Here is a 26,125-nt window from a genome sequence, read left to right as displayed (position 1 = left end):
GCTTCCCTGCTTGGCTGAAAAACTATTTCTGTCAATGTTCAGAAGTGCTTAAAATAATGTTTTTTAATAGTTTTGATGAGGACAAGGTAACATGATTTTTCTGTCCTAAACCTGCTAATGCTAACTTTTTGCATCATTAAAAACTCCCTTTATAAGGCCTTCTTATTTCTGATCATTAGTTAATACATCATAATCTAGATACTCAGAAATATAGATGATTTACATTCCCTTAGTCCCCAAGGTCTACTGCTTTAAACACTTTAGCAGTCTCCTCTCATCATCTTCTGCAGATGTCAATTCAGGGTCTGAGCAGAAGTGCACGATGGGTCCAGGCCCCACGTCACATAACAGATGTTAGCAATAGCTCCCTCCCAACACTCTTCTCTACCCTTTCACACTTCTTCCTCACCCTTCTTGAAGTCTTTGAGTTTTACTTCCTTTCTCATTTGAATGCTTTGCCTCTGTCATTTTGCTTATCAGGAAAATTTTTATCACCTCTAGAGTACAGACTTCAGAACCTTACATGAACACAGGAGCATGAAATGGATCTGACTCCCAGGGGCACAGGTCCCATCTATCATTTTAAACTCTCCACTTATGTGTCTGAATCACCCTACTGACTTCTTGCCTGGCTATTTGCCTTTCCTGGGGTTGAAATAGTATGTGGAATTTTCAGTTTTATTTTCTCTGCTGTCTGCTTGGTTGCTTCTGATTTCACTTACTATTTCAGACATCCTCGATGATTTTTACAGGCCTTACATTTCAGATTTACAGTATTTCATCAGTCTGTAGCTTGTTTTTGTAGTTTTGGTGTGAAACACAACAGTGCATTCATAGGAGACCATGATCAGGCAGAACCTGGTTGACAGGTGTGAAGCTCTGCACTAATGCAGCAGTCCTTTCATTTGGTTGTACACTGTAGGAGTGGGATGAGGAACTTCTGATCACAATTCAGGGTTTTCTGTTTCTAGTCATGCTGATATAATCAATGTGTCAGCTCATGTGTGCTGACAGCTCCTGGTGATAACCTAACAGCAATACAAAAACACAAGTAGCTTAATCCTATTCACGAAGTAAGGTTTGGTTATAAATATATTGTTTCTAACAACAACAACAACAAATGCAGCTTTTCTGTGAAAACATTTATTGATACAACTGTGCTAAATAAAAGAAAAAATCACACCATTAGCTGGCATTTATCCTAACAGAACTGTTTTGACATAGATGAGAATTTTGATTACAATGTATCGGTTCTGTGCAGTTTTAACCACCCTTTTGTACTTTAGATGACATCATTTTTCCTTATTTAACACAAATATTGAAAATATGTCCTTCTTTGTCTGAGGTATCTCTTTTTTTTATCTCTTACTGCCACCTGAAACTAGCATTCCTACACCCTTTTTATATCAGACAACTTCCAGAGAACTGTTGTTCACAATATATGACTCAAATATAGCATGCAGATGTAATTTTGTAAAAGGATGGCATCAACATTTCTTGGAGATATTACATGATCTTTCTGTATCTTTTGTTCCACTCTCTTTCTTTGTTCAGCTTTCTCCTATGCGGGTATGCCTGACTGTGCCTTTCTTTTCTGTGGCGGAGAACTCCAACAGCATCCTTGAAAGAACGTTCAGAGTCCTGACTGCTACTTCAAGTTAGCTTTTAGTGGATTTGGTCTTCTGTACAGTCCTTCAAACTGACAGCTGAAAATGTATTATGAAACCACTTATTACCTTTCCCCTGTCCTTTTATAGAATTAAAACTACTTATGTCAGCATCAGGGCTGTGCAAAGACAGTGGGATACTCTTTGTGGAATCAAAGCTAAGACAAGCAGTTGGCTAACTGAAAAAACAAAACAAAAACAAACAAACAAACAAACAAAAACACCAACAAAAAAAAACACTAATTGGGCCACTTCAAACTTTCTGGTATAACTTCAGATATAGGTTTGTCAACATAAGCAGTACTGTTATTTTGTATTTATAATCAGGATGTCCTTAGAATGTCCAGGCAGGATCCATGAGAGTCTTGCTGTACTGTAAGCATTATACCAAGATTCAGAGTATTAGTTCTAGTGAGGAAAACTATAATTTAATAAGTAACACTTGCAAACTATAATAAAGAAGAAAATACAAATAATGATCAGATCTCATATTTTCTCATTCCCCCCCCCTCTATTGACCCAGTAAATGTGTCAGATTTTCTAACCCACAAAAATCCTATTTTGCTGACATGTATTAAACTGCTTGCTGAATTCCCAAAATACAGTTAAAGACCAATGAAAAAGATACTAAATATTAATCCAAATAAAACAAAACACTCATAAAAGCAGATTATAAATAACTTCAGATGAAGTTTGTCATGTAGCCATGTGTTATAGCAAGTAGAAAAGAACAATACATAAAGAATCCACGTATTATTGTAATATAGATTTTCAGCTTTCTTTTGAGGACAGAAAAAAGAGCAGAAGGTATACCATCTCAGTCCACAGTTCTTACTACCATTATTTTATCAGTTTTACAGATGTATTTGTATGAGGCAGTTGTTTCTGGTCAAGCTTGTTTTAAAACTTTACAAATTAAAAGTCCCAGTTCCACATACTTTTGAAATTTCTTGCATGCAGTGTTTTCTTGCTATTCTATTTAACTCAGAGTGACCAACGTCAAATAAGCTTGCACTGTCTGTATATTACTTGCTTATGTTCTTCTAAACTCCTGTACCTCAGATTTGTAACATTATATTAGTTACTGTATTAAGATCCACTAAGATTATCACCATATAGTAGATTTTCATGCTAATTAGAAGAAAACTCATACTCATTTCACTTCATCCACTGACATTTCAAAAAAAAAAAAAACAGGCCTTACCTCCACTAGTGATGAATGTGAACACTTCTAATGTACCTGAAAGCTATGGACAAGCTGTATGTAACTTCCCTACCCTCATCCTTGTTCTAGCACTTACATTGAGCTGTTAAAACAGTTTAAGACTAGGTTTCTTTCAAATAGGTACGTTGCTGGTGGTAGAGTGTAACCTGCTTGAAACTTCTCTGCTGCCTGAAAGCTGTTGTGAACATGGCAACAATCTTTTAAAAGGACTCTGAGGGATCTCAAGGGACTAGAGATCTCTAAACCTGATGTTAGTAAATAAGTTATCAGAGACTACTTTAAAGGTCAGAATTAGTGAACTAGATAAATGCAAGTTTCTTTGCAAGAGCCAGTCAGACTTCTGCAAAGGAAAATCCTGTTCTACTAACATCTTGGCCTTCTTTGAAGTGGTCAGCAATCATGTGAACAATCTGCTTGGTATAACCTACCAGGGTTCTTGAGGAAACCAATCAGCCACAGGATAAAAAAAGGGTCCTAATATAAATAAATAATAATAATAAAAAAAAAAAAAAATTAAGGAGAGGAATAAGAGGGTGGAAGCAAATAGTCAGTTGTAGTGTATGGAGTACTTCTTAAAACAGGAATTCAACAATGGAGCTGTGCAAGAGTGCATGTTGAGTCCTGTCTTGTTCAAAGAATTTAAATATAGTCTGGAAAAAAAGTAAGAAGTGAACCTCCGAAGTGTGTTGGTGAAACAAAAATTATTAATGTTAAAATATATATAGTTATATAAGTGTTATAACAATATAAAAGTTATAGTAGAGGCAAAAACTGACTACAGAATTACAAAAAGCCCTTATGAGACAAAGTGTGGGCAATAAACATTATAGAATCATTTAGAATTGTTTAGGTCGGAAAAGACCTTAAGATCATCAAGTTCAACCGTTAATCTAGCACTGCCCTGTCCACCAGTAAACCATGTCCCTAAGCACCATGTCTACATGTCTTTTAAATACCTACAGGAATGGTGCCTCCACTTCCCTGGGCAGCCTTTTGCAATACTTGACAGTGCTTTCAGTGAAGAAATTAGTAAGACACAAGATGAAATTCAAAACAATAAAAGTGATGTACATGAGGAAAAACAACAGTAATCTCACACATCATCATGGAGTCTGAAGTCTCCCTTCATGAGTAATCTTGAAGATGTGACAGTAGCATGGTCATACAGCAGCTCAGTGCTTGGTGGCTGTCACAAAACAAGTAAAATGTTAGGAAATAGGGAGAAACTGAAAAAGTACTTTGAAAACAAACACTGAGAACTGCTAACTGCACAAACAAGCAGCACTGGGTATTTCTGTGCTCCCATATACCGTTTTCTGCTAGGCAATTTACAAAAGTAACCTCAGAAAAGATGGTAACTATCCAATGTCATTAACCAAATATTTCAATGTAATTTATGCTGTCTTCAGTGGACACTTTTATTTTCCTTCTGCCAAGCAATAACTAAGTCTCCGTATTTTTACTGAAAGAACTTCTTGCAGAGAAAATCTGTGACAGGAGTTCTTGTATTATATATTAAGAGCACCTTTTTTTTTTTTTTTTTTTTCAATGAAGTTTTATTCAATTTATATATTCCAGCCAATTCTGAAAAACAGATCAAATAGCACATAGAAAAACCCATTCACTTTTTTTCACCAAGATCAGTAAAAGGCTAGCACCTGAGTATTCCCAACAAACTCTGGCACCATAATAAATTTTAATCAAAAACAGGAGCAAGTTTACCTGCCGCCTATATGGTTGACTCTGCAGAGTCCTAAACTAGCGGTGATATATATCTTCCTAAAATATGAATATGTGACTGCATCATTAGAAAAAAGAACATGTACCATCCTTCTACTTTGCAACACCAGACATTCAATCCTAATTGTGTGAAATTTTTAAAATCTATTTGGCATGCTCCAAAGAAACAAATGTAATGGGGGAAAACCTCAGGATAGCAATTTGTTAGCTTTTGCAAGAAGTGTCAAGAAGATGTGACCATTTCTGAGGTCTCAGAAACCAAAACAGTTAAGACTACTTTGTTCTTTTTCGCAACTTCTGTGTTCTCTTGGTGACATTTTTTTACTACAGTCTGATTGTCCTTTAAAAAGTAAATTCCAGCTGTAAAAAGAGTCTTAAAGATATCTTTAAGCAATTCTATTTCATTGATTGAAGCTATCAAGAAAACAAGGAAATGCAGAAGTGGGCAAAACACTTATATCCTAAGCTACAGGATAAAATCTAGTATGAACAAACACACCATCCGTACTGCCTCCTACATTATTTAGCTAGTTTAACAAATGTAAATTAGGTACTTGAAGTCAGCAAAATTAACTATAATAGATGAGGCTTACAAATGAGTAATTCTGTACAGCTGCCATTTGCTCAATATTATAAAAGCACTCTTAATTTGATTTAACACATCTGTGAAATGACTTCATTCTATAGATTTATTACCCAAATTTGCATTTTTTTCTGCTTATAGGAGGGAAAAAAGAGCCAATTTCACTTGGAAATTCTCATTTATTAGGCTGTTATATAAATCTCTTCTATAGTGCTTTGTGATGCAAGTATCAGCAACACCAGTGAACAGGATTTTATAGTAATTAGTGGTAAATGAGTAGATCTGAGTGACAAACTACTAAAGCTTTTGTTTTGTCACTCCTCCTTCTTCCCCCAATATATCCCTGGTTACTCTTCTTCTGTCAGTTTTGAAAACCTAGGCAGGTACATGTGCTTGTATGATTTATTAATCAGATTAAAGTAGAGAGAGACTCTCAAGAAATGCTACCCTGTTTCAGTGATTTAGCACTCTTCTGTCAGTCTGGGTGTAAGTCCTCCATCCCTTTAACAAATAATGGAATCATCTATGATCATCTTTCCTGGTGCAATAGGTCTGTGTCTTACCTGATATAAATAGAAGTAATTTCACTGGCTTTAATGAGGTTAATACAGAGCATTCTTAGATATATTCCATGCTATAATCAATATTATTCTGGCCACAGAACATCATTCCAATCTTAAAAATAACTTTGTTCTAGTTAAAGAGATAATAAAAACCTTTACATATCATCCATGAAATTGTGACCTTAATGCCATGAAAGACAAAAGGTCTGTAAACATACTATTGATGTTACTGACAGACTGTAACAGGTCACAAAGTTTTTCATAAACCTGTAGTATATGTACTGAATAACTGAGGAATGAAAAGCTTCAAAGCATATTCACACACAAATTTTCCAATTCAGAACAGTTATATTTATTTGATTTCAATTCCTTAAAAGTTATACTGTGTTCATTAATTATTTTAATACGTAATGACAGACTCAGAAAAGGAGTTCAACACCTATATGTCACCTAACGTGTTACTGCAGTGAGGCAGATGATGCGTGGTGTTGGAGGCATTTAGTACCTGTCTATATGGACAGCAAATTAATTATCAAATCACAGAATATATTGAGTAGGTCTCGCAATACTCTTTCCAATAAGCCATTCATCATTCCATGGAATAATTCACTGACCTTATGGCAGGAGACAGAAAGAGAAAACATGGCAATAAAAGCAGTGGTTATTTCACTCCTCTTAGCAAAAGATGGCTTAGATCTGAGTCCTGTCTCCAGTGCAATATGAATATTCACATATAATATAGGATCTAGGCTTTATTACTTTTATTATTACTATTGTATTATTAATTTTTAAACTGGAATCTGGTCTTTTCATTTCCCAAGTGCTGGCTATCCTAGCTACTGGGCAGAAAACCTTCTTCATCTCTCACTTATCACAGGCTCCCAAGGCATTAAGGAATTTTTATTCTGTTTGCCTAGCTCCTTTATACAAATCAGAGGAAAAATATCTTTAAACCTATGAGAAAATGGAGACACTTAGCATCACGTGGTAGTTTTTTTCCCTCCTCACTTTTGCTGTAACAATAGAGCAAAGTTGGAAGTTAATCTCAGTAAACTTCTGTCAGTGCTAAAAACACGGTCACACATTCTGGTCTTATATGGTGGTTACACATCTTTTCATTTCACAGATTAGCTCCAGCAATTAGAAAGAACATCTTTTAAAGACTAAAACTAATCTAAGTGAAAAAAAAAACCACCTTAAGCTGAATCTATGAAACCCAACTAAACTGAAGATGATTCTTAACAGTTAAAGATCTTTTTGTTCTAGTAATTCTGAAAAGCTGCTGCCCATGTTTGAATGTGTAGAAATTTGTGTCACAATCAGTGCAAGATTGGCACATATGTCAAATGAAAATATATTTACCAAAATACTCTTGTAACTTCTATAAGTCTTTTCTGCCTTTTGCTTGTACCACTCTACTATGAAAATATATAAAGATATTTAGGTCCACTAGATTTTTCCTAAAAGTCTATGATAAGACCATAATGTTAAGTATTTCTCTAGAACGTGGTGATTATCTGTTACTTATTCTCATCCGAGAAGTTGTATAGCACATAGATATGTACAGTCATATTTCTGAACAAATATATTATTTTGGAGGAAAAGCCAGGTCTAAACAGCAACCTCTCCAATTAAACAATGGACCAAATATTATTTAACTTTTTCCTAGTGTCCTGCAACTTGTATACATTTGGTAGATGTTTAGATTTTGATCTATAGTCTTCTTTTGCCACCTTACTGGAAAATGGAAGACAAGGTTATGTTTGTTATCATCAATTGTACCTACCTGTATAGAGAGACAGAGGGAGGAAAATAGACGACGTTTGTGTTTGGACACAGGGCTCTGCCATACAGACCATCACCTTCATTCATGATCAAACAACTGTTTCACAAATGAAATGGGAAGATTTATGGTTGCTTCCTTAATATTATATACTTTTCTATGCAGTCAACGTAATAAGTAAGAATGAAGTTTCTTAATGTTGCTTGAATACTTTTGCACATGATGAATAAGACCCTTTTATAGTCTGGAAACAGTGATAATTATATTTTGTACACTCTGCACTGAATCTATAATTCTCATTAGATATACAAGCTCTTCCACAGTATTTCAGGTAATGAAGAATAGCCAGAGCCATGCTGCATTAAGAGGCTCATTTTTCCATGAAGCAATAAACCATACAACATTTATATTAGTGACTCTCTGAAACTGCATGCAGTAGACTTAATAGCAGTTACAACCATCCATCTTTTGAACAACAGTGATGGGTGTTGCCCAGAGCTCTAAGTAACATGAACATCAAAAAGCACTCAGCCTCTTAAAAACGGGTCAGAAATCATGCAATGGGACATATATATGATCCTGAAATAATCAATCATTCACATGTATTTCTTCTACATGCTGAAGAACATTATTGAGAGACCATCAAGTATATTTGCTTTGAAGCAGAAACTTGTTATAGCTGAATAGATAATAAAAAGCAGCTGAAAAAGTCTAGCAATACGAGAATGTTTGCACAAGCTAAAATCTTATTAGGAATGGGAGTACAGGCACTTATACCAGTGAAATTAGTATGTTGTGCTTGAACATTATGAATTGTGGGAAAGCTCTGAAGGACTGGGAGAAAAACATACCGGTTGTTTTTTTTTTTTTCCTGTTTAGAATATTTTATTTTTGTGACTGAGACAGGCATACAAGTTTGTTTAAATACTTAATGAGATGATATAACTTTCTCCCTTTTCTATCCCCTACCACTGATTTTGCTGATGTTTTACTTATACTTTACTGATTTAGACTGCTGTGGGGACTAGATTCCTTGCATCCACATCTGCTTACTGATGTGCAATTTATAACTACTGTGTAAGTTCAGTGTCCTGCAAGGTCTTACACAGCAAAGAGATGGCAGGAAAAATTATGCTTTCAATATCTAAAACCAAAAACAAACAAACAAAAAAACCACACAGAAACCAACCAGACAAAGAACCCCAAACCAACCAACCAACCAAAAAACCCCCAAAACAAAACAAAACTAAAGCCCTACGTGTATGATATTTTTATATTTTCTAAGCAAGTCTTCTGTTCCTGACCTGGAATATTGATTCTCTTCCAACTTAAGGAATATAAAACATGGTTTACAACATACCTAATTGGCTGCAAGTGTTCAAACTATTCCTAACTGTTTATGCCATTAGAGCTATGTATGTTTATGTGGTTTAATCATATGCCTGAGCCCTCTTTCCTATGCAATGTACTGAAACTAATTTTTTAATGAAGGTAAACTACCTAGGGATATTTTCTTCTAATAGCAAGCATTTAATAAAATATTTTAAAAAGACCAAACTAATATAACCATATATTTCTGCAAAACATATGCAGAGTTAAAAGTGTGCCCTGCCTACCTAGTGCAATGTTTATCAATTTCTCTTCAGTATTTTTTTAGGTATTACACAGAGAACAAAACTTCAAAAGTAAAACAAGAACCTCAAGACTATATTGTACAACACCTACCCAAACTTACTATTGCAATATACATACTTCTTCTTTCAAGTAAGGTGGTTCATAAGGAAACCAACTTAGACTGTCAGCATTTTATTTCTCAAAGTTTCAGCCCAATATTAAAAGGTCATATCTGCACTATTACTCCTTCCCATTTTGTATTTTATATGCCTGGCAGAACTTTCGAGTGCAGATCAAAACTAAGGCAACTTTACAACAGTCTGGCAGAGATGAGAAGCCCAAAAATGAATATAAATGTGATGTGTCCACTTTATGCTGTCAGAGAGATATAAAGTGGTCTCAGCATAAATGAGAAACCCTACAGAGTTTGAGCATTTCAGTAGATAGTAGCTCGGATGCCAGTAGTTAAGTATTTCTCTGCATATCAAAGCACTTAGAAAGCAAGTATCATTATAATACACAAAACTGTAGTGTTAGAGTGAGAGCTTACGATGAATAGGGCTTTAACAACCCACAGTAAGTCTGAAGGATGGGTACTAATTTTCTTCTTTTAGTGACTTCTAGATAAAGGCAGAACAGTTGAATGTTTTGCAATTGGTTTTGTCAATCCAAACAGTAAAAAAAATTAATAAAATGGTAGACAAAATACTCTATCTTTCATGATATAAACAACAAGCCATATGTTAATCAGTTTTTGTTACAAAAAAAAACTATTAGTTCCTTACAAACTGGAACTCGAGTATTTATGATTCATAGAACAAATCTGTCTTGGCTACAAAAAAATTCCTCAGAGATCTCATTCACAGAAAAGCTACATTAACGCCCCAATATGCTATTTATAATCATCTCAATCACTGGTTCATTAGAATCTGTTTGAATGATCACATTTTATTTGCAGATATTATACTCATTACAGTAAACTTGCACACTATCATAGAAATTGTGTTGACACAGTATTGTTACAGAATCACAGAATGGTTGAGGTTGGAAGGCATCTCTGGAGGTCACCTGGTCCATCCCCCTTGGTCAAGCAGGGCCACCTTGATACGATTGCCTAGGATCATGTCCAGATGGCTTTTGAGGATCTCCAAGAACGGAGACTCCACAACCTCCTGGGTAACCTGTCCAAGTGCTCGGTCATGCTCACAGTAAAAAAGTTCTTCTTGATGTCCAGAGGGAACATCCTGTGTGTCAGTTTGTACCCATTGCTTCTTGTGCTATCACTGGGCACCACTGAAAAGAGATTACCCATGCCCTCTTTGCACCTTTCCATCGGGTAAGATTACAATAGGGTCCCCCCGAACCTTCTCTTCACCAGCCTAAACTGTTCCAGCTCCCTCAGCCTTTTCTCTTTGGAGAGGTGCTCCAGTCCCTTCATCATCTTTGTGGTCCTTTGTTGGAGACTCTCCAGTATGCCCAGGTCTCTCTTGTACTGGGGAGCCCGAATTGGACACAGCACTACAGGTGTGACCTCACCAGTGCTGAGTACAGGGGAAGGATCACCACCCTTAACCTACTGGCAACACTTTTTCTAATGCGGCCCAGGATATCATTAGCTTTCTTTGCTTCAGGGGCACATTGCTCGCTGATGCACGACCTGATGTCCACCAGGACTCCCAGGTTCTTTTCTGTCAAGCTGCTTTCCAGCTGAGTGGCCCCCAGCATATACTGATGCATGGGGTTGTTCTTCCGTAGGTGCAGGACATTACACTTGTTGAACTTCATGAGGTTCCTGTCAGCCCATATCTCCAGCCTGTCAAGATCCTGCTGGATGGCAGGATGACCCTCTGGTTTATCATCCTTTCCTTCCAGCTTTGTGTCATCAGCAAAATTTCTGAGGGTGTCCTCTGCCTCATCATCCAAGTCATTAATGAAGATGTTAAACAGGATTGGACCCAGAACTGACCCCTGGGGTACACCACTAGTCACTGGCATCCAACTAGTCTTTGTGCCACTGATCTCCCTCTGGGCCCAGCCATTCAGTTTTCAGTCCACCTCCCTGTCTCCTCATCCAGCTTATACTTTAACAATTTGTTTATGAGGATCTAATGGGAGACAGTATCAAAGGCCTTACTGAACTCCAGATAGACAATATCCATTGCTCTCCCCTCATCTACCAGACCAGTCATTTCACTGCAGTTTATCGAGTTGCAACACACCAGTTATGGGAGTCATCCCACCATACCTCCATGATCCAAAAAAAATTGTAACCCTACAGCTGCACACAGATCTCTAACTCAGCATGTTTACTCCTCGTACTGCTTACATTAGTGTACAGGCACTTTAGAGAGGCACCTCAACATATTGAGTCTCCGGAGAAGGTTTGGAGCATTTCTCCTTAATGATGCCTTTTAGGCACTTCCTTTCTTACATACAGGTGCTGGAGGTGACCTTTTTGTCAGATATTAACTTTTCACATTTCCCAAGTTATTTGTTCTCCCATGCAGCTTCATCCCACAACGTTTCATAAAATACCAAAACATACTTAATACTTTTTCTACATATATGTCATATTAACAAATATACTGCAAAATTATTTTTATTACTTTAACATAAACTATATGTCCTTTATTAAAGATAAATAATTATAATTTCACTAAGTTTAAAATTTACTTGTTATTCTAAACGCTGTTAAATCAGTCACAGGTACTATGAAAGTTAGCCAAGCTTCTCAAGCTTCACTCATCCATTTTTAAACCTTTTGTTTACAATCCTAGTGTGAAGAAAAAATACCTCAAGAAAATCAGAATCTGTGTGTAAGGTTTAGATACCACAAACTTAGGAAACATTGAGTTAGATCATTGCTAAACCAAAGCGGATCCCCAGAACTGCTGTTGTACCACAGATGAAGGCTAAACATTTTCCTGCCATTATTTTTCTTTGAGCAAACTACAGACATCTCCGTGCTTAGTGATAGATTAAGAGTATTGATATCTTTGAAGTCTCTGTGCCATGTATGCTGTGACAGTTGGCAGGTTTTTTAACTGAATCGAGCAAGTGGAGCCCTATTTATCAAACATGTCGAATTTTCACAGCTTTCACCCTTTGGATGTTCCAGCACAGCTTTGCCAAATATCTCTGCTGTTTCTGTAGTGTTCCTCGCTTCAATAGAGCACAAAGTTATTCTCCCACATGCACTGCTGGATAGCAGCCCAAGGTGATGACATCCTCAGGAGAGCATGAAAGTGTATGAAGGTGGGTAAGAGCTCCCAGAGACTGGCTGGCAACACCCCTGCAGCATCATTGCCCTTGCACAACTATCTCAGTTTATTACCTCGTATCCTTCGTAGTCTACTAAGAATCATTCCCAGGTTTTAGCAACCATCATCTCAGTGCTCATTTTCATCTGACTCCAGCTAGTGTCTTACTTTCAGAAGATGCTGCAGTGGTGATTTTTTACCAGACCATCTCCTTGAATTACTGCATGTGACTATAGGAAATTTTCTGTTGAATCTATTGAAATCACAGGAAACAGTGAAAGTAAAACTAGCATAACATTTCCAGACAGCTGGGATATGACAGCACAGAATAAAGTGTGTTATGAAGGGATTCAGTGACCTAAACTATCTCCCAGATTTATCATTAAAGGAACTGACAGAATTGAACATGATAGGCAGAGAAAGGATGTATTGACTTTGTGAAGTCTTGCACTTGGGATCTTCTGTGCACCAAAGCTTGTCGCAGAATCTGCCAGTCACAGTTTTAAAGATATGAAAATTACTTAAGAGAACGACATTATGTATATGAGCATATAGCAGCTATTAACAGATCAATTGTGATTTTTAAAAAAAAGATTGCTACAGGGTTTTTGTTCTGTTTTTAAAGTTAAAGATCTGTATGTTTGAAAATGACAGATCTGGTAAAAATTGAAGACTACCACAAATCAAAGCAACTGCTTTTACTTCAAACCGTATATGTGTGATTCTAGCCTTTCTCTATGAAAGGAAAAAAAAAAAAAAACCAAAAAATTTAGTCTCCAGATTAAGACTGTTCTGTAGAACAGATGGTTGCCAATTATGTCCAAGTGCTAAACTACATGAGGTGGTAGTTTTCCAGAGGATGTGTATTAATGTCCACTGAAAAAAAAAAAAAAGCAAACTGAAACCATTCAGTGGATTCCACTGAAAAAACAAGTTAAGACTTGAACTCTCATGGTAGAATTCCTCTGCTGTTTGTAAAGAGTCAGTGGTGAAAGAAGAAAAGAGGAATGAATTTTAAAAGTTCCGTTACTATACTTTCATATGACTCCTTGAATCCTGAACTATTTACTGCTGCTTCAGTTAATTTGAAATAGGTTGTCTGCTCAACTCCCACTCCAACAAAGACTTCATTGCACAAAAATAATAAAAGAATACCTTGATAGATTAAGAGGCTGTCAGTTTAATCATAATTCCTGTGCTGTTCATTCCTTTTAGCCTTAATGGGTAGTGAAGTCCCATAATAAAGTTTACCCTAACAAATACTGCAGAGCTTCTGCTTTTTGCCAGCTGCACGTTTTTAAGAAAACTACTCATACAACCTGTCTTTTTCCCTCTCTCATAAATGAAGTGCTGTTTCCCTTCCTTAAGAAATCATCAAAAGCAAGAGTCAGTGATCTTTTCTTGGCAATATTCATAATAATTCACTAAATTAACCAGGTTTGCATTCAACTTTATCCAAAAGAATGCCCAACATTTTCAATTAATTTACCTTATAGTTCAGATACCACTTCCTGAGCTATGGCCATTCTTATTTTTTGAGTTTCAGGGTAAAGACCAGAACACTGTACTATGATATTTTTATTTTTTTTTTTAATTTTCCATATCTATGCTTCCGTTAGTATAGCAGACATGGGAAAAATAAATACAGGTCCTTTGTCTATTCGATATAATCAAGTGTACTTAATGGTGCTATAAGAGGAAGAAAACTTTTTCATGCAACAGAAAGGTAAAACTAGCTGTAACCAAACTATGGAGAAAGTAAACAACCTACACATAACTTGATCATTAGGATAGAATGGTGAATTATTTTTGCACTTAGAATTTAGATGAAAGAAACAGTTAAGGCTCAGCATGAATGTGCCAGGTAGTATAATCTACAGATTATTCACTAGAGAAATTTGTTTATTTAAAGCAATTTCCTTTCCCCCCCCTCCTCCCCCAATTCAGCCTAAGGGACTAAAAGATTTAAAACTAAACACTCAGTACTACATGGTTGATTTCTCTAGGGTAAACTCTATTTCCTTCCATCATCAATTACTTCACCACATTCAGTAGTCAGTCTGTCATTATGTTAAAGAAAACAATAAATTAATTATTCTCAAGGAAAATAACTCCATCTTATCCTCTGTCTAAATTTGTAAAAGTTATCCCCACCATCATATTTAATCTCTATTCAATGTGATGCTTCCCCCTCATGCAGGTGCCTCGCACTGACAACATTAGACCTAGTGGCAACTTTTGGAAGATCTCATTACTGCAAACAGGTATCAGAACAAGCCAGCTCTGTACTCAGACAGAGGATTGAGACAGTACGTCTAAGCTACTTTTCATTAAATCTTCCATAAAGAGTAATGTATATGGCGATATTTTTTTTCTCCAATTCTGGAGGTCTTAACACTCACCAGACCTTAGGAGGGCATTTGTGGTGCTCATGCTATTTGAATTGCTTGTAAACAGATTTTTACTGTACTGATCTTTAAAGAACTTTCTTCTTCCTCAGTCCTTCAATAATAAACATATTTGCCCCAGTGGCTTAATCAAAATCCTATTCACCATTACTTCCAATGAAGGTATCAATTTTCATTCATTAAATCAGTAATACTTAAACCAAAATTATAAACATCAGACCAACTCTGACATATTCTGCTTCAATTCCTGTCAAAACTTGAGTTGTTTCTTATTTTTAAAGTAAATGTATTGGTGAAAAATAGACATCCTCTAGACTGCTGGAAATTTCTGAGATATAACACTACATAAAAAGATCTTTGTAGACACTAAACTGTAATTTCTAAATAATTTTGTTTACTATTTTCTTAATTTCTCCCAACCTTCTGTCTCAGGCATGGCAACTTCCCTTGAGCACTCATGTCTCTATTGTTTACTTCAAACTATTCTTCACTGCTTAGAAAAGCCATATGGAACTTTTTTTTTTTTAATTATTATTTTACATAAAATCATCAATCCTTCCACTCCTATATTTCAGAAGTCTTTCAAATTAGGCAAAAAATCTGGAGCACTCAATCTGGAAATCTCAGACACATCACATTTTTCTGACAAAGACACAAAAGATTTTTGACAATAAGCTTTTTTTTTTTTTTTTTAACATTGTTCAAGACCAGGCAATTGCAATACAAAAATTAGGTAAGGTGTCTCAAGTATGACCTTAATAAGGCAGAGAAGGATAGTTGTTCCATTAGCAACAATCAATTAATTTTAAAGGAGCAATTCAGATACAGCCTAAGAATTTGATCCAAAAAGAACTTGGATGAAGCTTTCCTGCTTGATAATACTGAAAATGTGCTATTGGCTGTTGGAAACTGGTGGAGTATTTCAATGTAAATCTACCTTCTGAATAGAAAGTGTTAATGAAAACTATATTAAGAAATATAGATTAATAATTAAGCTTCAATTTGGAGACTGTGCTGAGATTTATCTAAACTGTCATTATCCTTCTGGTATCGTATTTCGCCTTAGGACTTGCTCTAGTATTCACTCTTAAAGACTGTGCTACACAAACACGCAGCGTTCACAGTCCCTGCTCAGACAGAGATAACACCAACACCCCAGGAGTTCCAGTTATGAATTGTGCCCTAGCGTCCCTGGGGCTTCCACAAGCCAAAGAAGAGCGGTACCCGGACAGCTTCTCATCCAACCCAGCCTTCCCCGGCCTCCCTGCCCTTCCACTTCGGGTGCTCCCTAACTGCCTCTGGCTGCCTCTTTGGCAGGCTCCGGGGAAGGCTGACCTCCAGCAGGGCTTACCTGCTCAGTGCAAAGTTTCTGAGGGAGGTCGCACAGCCTGCATAATTTCCATGGTCAGGTTTAACAGCCAGCACACTTCTACATTCAGAGTATATCTACATGTACAACTGCAAGCATAGCAGAAAGGTAAATTTCCAGATGTCTTTACCACTGTTACCTTCCATACTAGCAGTGGCTGTTTTAAAAACATAACACCAGCACAACATATTTAGATGAGAAAGCCAAATTACATTAAAAAAAAAAGGAGTTTTTTATTGGCTGAAATTTAAGTTGAGATAAGATTAATACTATGTCCTGAGTACAGAAAGTGAGTATGAAATATTTTAAGCTATCAGATTTTTTAATACAGATACACTGTGTTGTCTGTGTACCTTTGACAGAAAAAGAACAGTGGAAAAGAAACTGTTCAGAAACAAATATAGATTTTTCTGACAATGGACAAGACTTTTTTATGGTTTTATTTAAAATAATCTTTTCAGGTTTTGGGTTTTTTTTGTTTGTTTTGTGTTTATCTTTTTGGGGTTTTTTTTGTTTGTTTTTTTTTTTTTTTTTTTTTTGTGTGTGTGTAGTTGTATTATACATCTATTTCCTGATGCTTTCAGAAATTATTGATCTTACTTCTCAATTGCAAACTCTGCTATAAGTGAATGTGGTTCACTTACTGAGAATGTATCACTTGCAATGATGCATCATTAGTGGGGGAAAAATATTTCTAATGATACCGTGTGACTGTCATCACTAGAAAATAAGTATTTTCAGAGTTTGTTGAACATATTTTTACCTTTGTGGTTGATTTTACAAGATCAAAGAATCAACAGCAACACCAAACGTACGTATTCACAATATAGTACAGATACAAGAGAGATATGGCATATGTGTTAGTGCTTCAGAAGCTTGTTATGAGTTAGCTAGTTCTCTGTTGTGTTGCATGGAATAGGGGTTTTTACATTACTAAAAAAAGAAAAGGACCCACTAGATCTCCAGAGTCTATAGCTCTGTGCATGTGAAATACTTCAGAAATTCACTTTTTGTTTTCCCAGTAATTTTATGCTTCAAATTTTTTACAATATTTTAAGCAGGTTTATTTTAAGTGACCCATAGAATTCAGTGAATAATAGCAAGTCATAGTGGATTTATCTATGCTGATCCATTTTAAGGTTTCACATAGTGTATTAAAAAAAAAAAAATGAAGTTCCTATCAAGAATAAAAAAGCAAAGATCTAATTAGAACAATAGCTTACATCTACAAGGGTCATGAACCCTCTTCACTTATCAAACCTAGTTAGGGAAGGATCCGATCATGTATACTTCAATTTATAAAGTATATTTCTAGGAAGGGCTGACAGATCACTGAAGTGGGAAGGTAGAGAAAACACAGTAGTCACTGCAGTGGACTTGGTTGGGGGAAAGCATGTAGATACACACAAAAGGAAAGAACATTTCTGGCTAGAGAAATCTAAAAACCAGACCAAACAAAAATGCTTGCCAACACCCACAGAAGACTTAAAATATAGCAACTTCAGAGATGGGTATTTAGAAAACTAGAAAATGTTTTATTTTATTCTACTGGGACAAGAGGAGTAAGATTCAAAAACTAGTATTGAAGTGTACTGAAGACATGAGAGGAAAAGGTATTGCTTATTCTAAGAAGTTTTGCAGGCAGTGTAACAGTTTGTTAGTTATTATAATAATGCAACAAAAGCTATGAAATAACCTTGTCAACCTTGTCATTTCAATTTTTTATGCACTGGCTTTCTTTTCCTGGATATGTCAGTGAATTCTTCTCTCCATAACATATTGCTATAGGCTAAAAGTGCATAAAAGAGATCTGTCATAGAAGTGTCACATGTAATAACATTATACCGTAAAGAACACTGTCCTTAGTTACTTCTGTTGGTCTACACTTCAAAGGTATTCTGCAGCACCTGAAATACTTCAGTGCAGCCTCAGCTGGAAGCAAATGGTGTTTCCACCTTTAGTCCCACCTTTAGCACTGTATAGAAAATGTCCTCACGAGGACTGGCTAACAATACAAATTAGGCTGGAAGAAAGGAAAAAAACAGACCTGCTGGCCCATCACTGTCCACTCAGGGATTTGTTCTTGGTCTCCAGGTTTTAGAAGGGCCACTGCTCCTTGACAAATGCAGGTAATCAACGTTGAGACCATTACAACATTGCAGTTGGGAGGACTGCAAACATCTAAAGCAGATCCCAAAGTATCTTTTGGAAGTATTCAGGACTTCCAGCAGTTTGGGTGTCATTGCCTCTGCCTCAGTGTGACTAGTTGCTCTTTTCAACACTACCTTACAATTGCCTTTCTTCAGGTTTATTGCATGTGTGAGCATCTTTCCTCCTCTTCTGCTCTGTTCAACCCTTCAGTCTAGCTTATGTTAAAAAAACTCACCAAAATTAAACTTTTATTTGCTGAAGAACCATGTTGATTTTGCTTTTGTATTAGACACCCTTCCTTACTTTCAGAAGCAAATTTCTATTTAGCTTTAAATGTTAGAAGCCAGAGAATATTGTTTGTCTCTAAAGTCTCACACAAAAGAAGTATACAAACACTTTGCTGGAATGTTAATTTCATTATGTCATACACCAGCACCACTTGGAGAGCAAAGAATATTTTCAATTTTATTAAAGCTTTAGTTTTAAGAACTTAAATAAGGTAAGGAGGAAGGATTTCTAGCCAGTATAACAACTAAGAGAAGATTGTCTCAAAATAACTTGAAAAGCATCACCAAAATTGACAAAGACAGAAAAAAAAAAAAAAAAAAAAAAAGCGGGGGAGGGAGGGATGGCAACAGAGAAAAAAGAGATAAGAGAAGAAATCAACTTTTCACAGCGTCAGTAGAACAAGGAAGTTCCAGTTCATTGGAACTTCATGTTCTTCATGCTTCAAGGGCTTCTGGAATAACAGAAAATTGTTCATGCTTCCTTTGCCAAAGTGAGTTGAAAAGACAGATGTTATCCAAACTTACAACCAGGGAGTCTGGCTGCCCATTTAAGTAGCATATTCTGGCCAATTAAAAGCTGACATCTTTAGATGTGAGTAGCAATAACGCAAGCATGAGTCCAATGCTGCTACTGACTGTGGCTTCTGTATTCTCTGTCTGAAAAGACATACTATTTTGAGACAAAAGGAATGCTCCACTGGTGACACTCTGCAGGCTGCATTTAGAATAAATCAAATTTTAAAGATTAACTGGTATCATTGCTTATCCTAAAGAGTAGAAGGGTAGATCCAATTCCTATTGAAATTAATGGAAAGGGTCTTAGTGAGACAATTGTGCTGGGGACAGTATTAACTCTGGGGTTTTTATTTTCTTTGTAATAGACAACCAAATCCAAGTCTTCCTTAGCACATTCCTGCTGAGCCATCATCTGGGCACATTTTACATTTTTTAAATGATTGACTTTTATATTAAATGTTAAATAGTTCTTATCATCTTAACCTTGCAGTTCACAGAGGCTTTGAAAATATTTCTTCAGTTCAATTACACCTCTTTGAAAAGGCAGGCAATAAAAATGGTGCACTTCTAACTTCCCTCTGCTAGCGAAATGGAGGAAGGTATTCTGATTCTTCTTCCCACTGGTATGCTGCTTTGTTTATAGGTAACATTTAATATTTGTCTGACACTTTTACAGTTTAAAAGGAAACTTCCTTGAGAATGCTATTAATGGGAAACTTTCTAGGAAAGCCTGTACCAAAGTTGCTTACTGTGAGAACAGTTCAGTAGTCATATCTGAACCTACTTTTAAACTAGCTAGCTTAAATATTGTTAGGAGTACAGCTACATCAACCCAGAACTTAAAAAAAAGCAAGACATCCCCAAAGAAGCTGGATTAGACTACTACTAAACACTGCTATCTTCAGCTCTTCATCCAAAGGTGCACGTGACTTGCAGTCCCATCTGTAGACAGGGAGTGGAAGAGCTTCTGTATAACCTGCAGAGGTGAAGATTTATCTTCTGTATTTTTGCTTCAAAACCTGATTGAGGTTCTTTCACCTCCACTGCTACCCCACTCCAGTTGCTCTTATTTGTCATGGACTGTGTAGGTTAAGAAGCTTGTAATTGGTGCTGGCATTTAAGTTGCTGTTTTCATCTCCTTCCTCTTGTATAATAATCTTCTCTTTCTTTGAAAGCAACTGACATTTTTCTGACTTATCCTTCCTACCCTTTACAGAGATGTTTCCAGAATAAAAATAAATAAATCAAAATTAATGATGACACAAATGTGACAGCTTCCAAAACTTGCAACTATTGTTTTCTATTTCCTTCTATTACTCTAATAACAGGTAATAGTTTGACATGGACATGGAAACAATGTGCTTCAGAAACAGCAACAGACAGGGAGTCAGCAAAATTGTTTATAATCCGTCAGGCAGCAGCAGTAACCATTTCAAAACAGTAAGACAATGTATGAAGCTGAAAAGGAATTAAAGGTTGTACCTTTAGGCCCCTCTGAAGATCTATAAGTCAGTCACAACTCACTTGCCTTCTTGCTAGAAACATGAGAATTGATGAGCAATAAGATTAGAGGAAAGAAACTGCCACCACACTACCTGCCAGGACAAATGCCCAGAAAATGCACTTGTACACAGTCTTTAGTTTAATTCACCTTCTACCATGACTATGCTGATGAATCTGCATTTCAGTCATTCACACTGTCACTCATTGTAGTCATTTAAACTGCAAAACCAGATATCCTGAGTATGGGACACACACACACACACACACACACAAAAAAAAAAAAAACACAAAAAAAACCAAAACAAAACAAACAAACAAAACACAACAACAAAAAAAAACACCACTAAAAAAAAACCAAACCAAACTACAAAGAAAACATTCACTTTTGGGTAAGTCCTTCTGGTGCCCCCTCTAACTACTAATCAGGTGCCTTTCACATCAGCAGAGACCTAGCATGGTAACATGACCAGTAGGATAGGTCAGCTCAGTATAGTCAGCCCACTTACGAAACAAATCAAGAATATCTCTTCCCAAAACATCAAAATGCGGAAAGGTGACTGTAGCTAGTCACAGACTTGTTAGTCCTTATTAGCATCCATTTCCTCTGTAGGTATATAATAACTCTGAGAAGTGACCCTTTAAGAAGATACTAAGAACCAGGACTAGAATCTGTTGAGAAAAAGACTGCAGAGATATAAACAGTATGTTCCTCCATCATTCAGAGTAAATTTAACCCTGACTTCCCATCATGATTTTTACACTGTGCAGATTTTTTTTCATCCAGTTTATCCCCACCCAACTCTAACTTGGGATACGAGCATGATTTACTCAGAAAACATCTGTACACACTAATTTCACCAATGTAGTGTTAGTGTTGTCTTGTGATATCACTTGCCCAGTATTTCTCACAATGTATTTTCTGAAGGATTTCTCAATATCAAATGCCAAAACTCTCTGATAAATCACTAAAACATTCTCAGTGATCTTTTTAAAGGCAGACTATCATGTAAAGTCTTGAGACTTGTAGAGGTGAGGTCTCAACCTTACAACACATGCACTCTTAACCAGTTTCATATACTCTTCACTAGCAGCCTTGTGGATGTCCTGGTAGAAGCAGAGCAATTTATAAATGTTAGTTGTTGCAGTTCACAGGAATGTTTTAAATCTGAAATAGGATATTACTATGGCACTGAGGATGATAACCCAATGCTTGTAGAAGCCAAAGATAAATCAGAGGTACAAACAAACAAAAAAAAAATTAAAGCTCTAAAGACATATTAAGTAAATAAAAATCACCAAGAGACTCAAGGAAAGTCTTGGCCTATGCACCAGAGGAGTGAATCCTGTAGTAAGGGGATACATGAACTAGAAGATGAATCATTGTTACTCCTTTAATTAAAACTATACATATTTAACCCCAATCCCAAACTACTTAACCATTACTTAAATAAAAATAAAGCATTACTTACAGTTCTGAAAGGATTCAAAACAAAGTATTATTTATGGAAATTACATTTTGAGATTACTATTTCTTGCAGAACATCTAAGTTGTAACTCAACAGTTTCGTTCTGGTTTTCACTTGAGCCAGGATTGCCCCCCCAGACATTCAGGCCATGATTTAACACAAGCCAGTGCTGAAGCAGTACCTCCTTGCAGCATAAGCTCCAATGGGTTTGGTTTGTTTGGGTTTTTTTACTGGGGTATTCCTGTTTTAAATCAGGTGTATTGCTGCCTAGAGCTCCTTAGGGAGCAGCAAGAGCCAGCTGTTTCCTCCAGGCTGGGAGCTGGGACCCAAGGTCGGGCTGTGCTGGGACGCAATCACGCAAAGCCTGAACAAAAGAGGCAGAGCCAGCTGTGGGTGAGAGGGTCTCTCTACAGCCCCAGATGTGGCAAAGTAATGGTCCAGCATCCAACTGAGGACTCCATCAGGAGCAAAAGGAGACAGGACCAGAAAGAAGATGGGAGACACAACTATTCTAACAGGAAGCTAAGGCAGGGACTGACAGCTCGAGGCTGGAGCTGACATGGCCCCTTGGGCATGGTGTGGGGAGGGCCCAGGTGAGGCTGGTGAGGGCCATTACAACCTTTAGTGCCCTCAGGGCCCTGCTATAACTGTTGGGTTGATGGCGCTTGAGATGAGTCTGTGCTCAAATCAGTGATCTTTCTGTAGGCTGGGTAATGGACTGCACTGTTGGAAATTTGGAATATGTTCCTGAAGCCTGTCTTGAACCTTTTACTACAGCTGGAGTCGTTATGAGGTTATTAAGATTTTAGTCTTTCACTTCAAATCCTTGTTGTATACTGACCTTTGTAAAATAATTTACACTGAAAGAAAGCCATCTTTACCAAACTTGACTAGAGGTATCTATATTTTTATTATTTGGTGGACTTTTCCTGAATTACCCAGGCATTCTCAATAGCTCATTTACTTATCTTTAAAGGCAACTTTGACTGAATTTGTAGCTTTTTTCTATTCAAGTGGACTAAAGTGAATTGCATGTGATTTTAATAAAATTAAACTGACTGAGCTTTGTTGCTGAAACACATAATCTTACAAGAATATTCAGGATTTTTTATGTAATTGAAATACTATGGAGATAACTGAAATGAACTGCTGTTCCATAGGCTTGATTCCCCATTTCTCCATCTGTTACATCCTGTGCAACCTTACAAGTCTCACAAGTCTAAGCTTACTTGAAGAAGTTGAAGAGACCTCTTCCGAAATGAGAAGACTTCTGGCTGAACAGACCCACTTTTTGTTGTAGAAATCTGTTGTTTCATATATTACAAGAGAAATAGACCTTTTCCTAGGAAGATTTTAAAAAAAATAATTGTTGCAATTTGGTCCCAAGGCTTCCATTATCTCATTTTGAACAACAAGACATGTGAACTGTCTTTGATTCATCCTCAGGTGTCTTAAAATATTCATATCCTACTCTGGGTGCAGTGTGTGTAGTGCTGAATAATGATGCAGTCATCTTTGACATATAAGGATATATTTTCCACCTTCCTCAAAATAACAAATGTATGCCTGGAAGGGATCTCCTTAATCCTTGGATCTAGCAATTTGTTATGCCAGAATGATGGTTTATAAATTCATTAATTTACACACCTTAACCTTAAAGTCAGTCTTCTTGTTTGGAAGTTTTTTCATTTTTATTGTTTTCTACTACTCCCATGAGAAGATGATGAACTCATCTAATGTTTTTAAGAATCTTCTGAGTGTTTTTAGCTTATCTTTATTCCTGGCCACTTTATATCCATTTATATATCATTTATACTTCTCTTTTTGAATGAGAAGTATTTCACTGGATTGTTATGATTACATTTCTCCTTTTCTAGTCCACATTGTACCAGTAGCTTAAATTTATTCTTTGTCACTAATCACATTAAATTTCCTCTTTTATATTATTTCTATATGGAGAGCTTTCCATGTAGCGAAGTTTATATCAGAAATTTTTGTTGCAACAAAATTCCTTTATGCAAAAGGCACTACTTTTTCATTATTTATTCAAATTTACTAATACTACTCTGCTTAATTAAAATTTGTCTTCTTTCTGTTACTTCATTCTTAGTATCATCTAATTCTTTCTGCATGACATTCTGTACAATGGACTTTCAACAAAAAGGTTGTCTGGTTAATATAATGTATATCACCTCATACTTCCAATAGAATTTTCCCATTCACATATTTTTTTTCTTTTTTTTTTCTTTTTTTTTTTTTTTTTTTTTTTTTTTCCTGAGAGAATCAAAAATGTTGGCACGGTATCCTGCTGGTGCATTACTGAGATTGTCCACCTTGTGTTTTTCCAGCTGGAAAAGTCTGTATTGTGGAACAGCTTATCTGTTAAATGTATTTTGTACCCCAACAACATTAGAAGCAAAGTACACTACTAGGTAAAGAATAAGGGAGACAGTAAATCTGCAAGTCCCTCAGCACCTGTGTGTTGATGCAGACTGTCCGGGTTGGGGCTGGCCTAGAGTTCCCGTTGGTCTGGCAGCGGGAGGAGCTGCAGCCCCCTGAGACCCCAGGGGCTCCCCAGGGCCCAGTGCCCTCACCTGTGTGCGGGGGCGGGGGGAGCACAGCTGGAGGGCTGGGCCCGGATTGGCTGATAGTCCGGGTCACGTGACATTGTGCTCACTATATAAAGTCAGGAGTGGGCTGGGAGGTGTGATCTTGCTTCTGGGAGTGTGGCTGTGGTGGCTTTGTGTTGGGGATCGCTGCCTGGGAGCAGGTGGGTGTCGGTCGGTCGGCAGTTGGTGAGCAACTGTATGGTACGTTACCTGCTGATACTGCTGTCAGAGTATTGTTCTGTTACTGTTATTAAACTGTTTTTTATCTCAACCCGCCTGTCTCCCTTTGCCCCTCCGATTCCCTCCCCATTCCCAAGTGGGGGGAGGGTGGGTGAGCAACTGTGTGGCATTTAGCTGCTGAGTAGGCTCAAACGACAACACAGACCCCCCTTGGGCCACATTGCAATGTCAGGACCAGCCAATGTTGTGGGTTTGTCTTCCTTACGAGTGCAGTGGGCTAAGATGATCTGACACTTTTTTTTATCTTGGTTATAAGTGCAGTGAGTTGGGACAACCTGGTACTTTCTTGTCCTGGTTAGAAGTACAGTAAGTTAGGATGACTAGGCACTCCCTAACTGTACCTGAAACTCCTGCTGCCTGGATCATAAACCTGTCTGGAAGACACCAGAATCATCTGACAAGAATTGTGGCCAAAATAGAAAAATACTGACCACAGTCAATCATCTAGCAATCCTATAAATAGCAATTTGAAGTGAGACCCTTCTAGCTCTCTGGGATTGCAGCAGGCTATGACCCAGTATCTCCCCCTTAGTCAAGACATCTCTCAGGGTAGATTTTGCAAGGACAGCTGGAGTAGGCTTTATTGTTTAGAACCATATGTCCTGGGTTGAGTGAGTGGTGGGGTTTTTTTTGTGGCAGGGGAGGGGGCTATCGGGGTGGCCCTCTGTGAGAAGCTTCTTGAAGCTCCCCCAGCTCCAAGTCAGCTCCACCTCTGTTTGGAAAACTGAGCCAATCAGCTGCGTCTCTGCAATAACATATTTAAGAAGGGACGTGGTGAGGAGGAGTTGCTGCAGCTGCATGAACACCAAGGTCAGTCAAGGAAAGGAGGAAGAAAGGAGGGGGGAGGTGTGCTGGAGCAGAGACCCCCCTGTATCCTCTGGTGAGACGGCAGGGTGGCCCCCCCGCCACCCATGAAGATCTACGGTGGAGCAGACACTGATTTATGGCCTGTGTTTTTTTGCCTGGATGATCAAGCTGCTGTGCCTGAAGGAGGCTGGGGTCTTGTGGGAAAAGGTAGCCCTGCTGCTGTAATTCAGTGCTGGGAGGATTGCAGCATGCGGGGGAGTCCCACGCTGGAGCAGCTCGGGAAGGGCTGCAGCTGTGGGAGGGAATCCAGTTGGAGAAAGTTAGTGACACATGA

This window comes from Tyto alba, unplaced genomic scaffold (genome assembly GCF_018691265.1).
Source record: "Tyto alba isolate M040663 unplaced genomic scaffold, T.alba_DEE_v4.0 Super-Scaffold_6, whole genome shotgun sequence".
NCBI classification, from domain to species: Eukaryota; Metazoa; Chordata; class Aves; order Strigiformes; family Tytonidae; genus Tyto; species Tyto alba.
Note: the sequence above shows the minus strand (reverse complement) of the source record.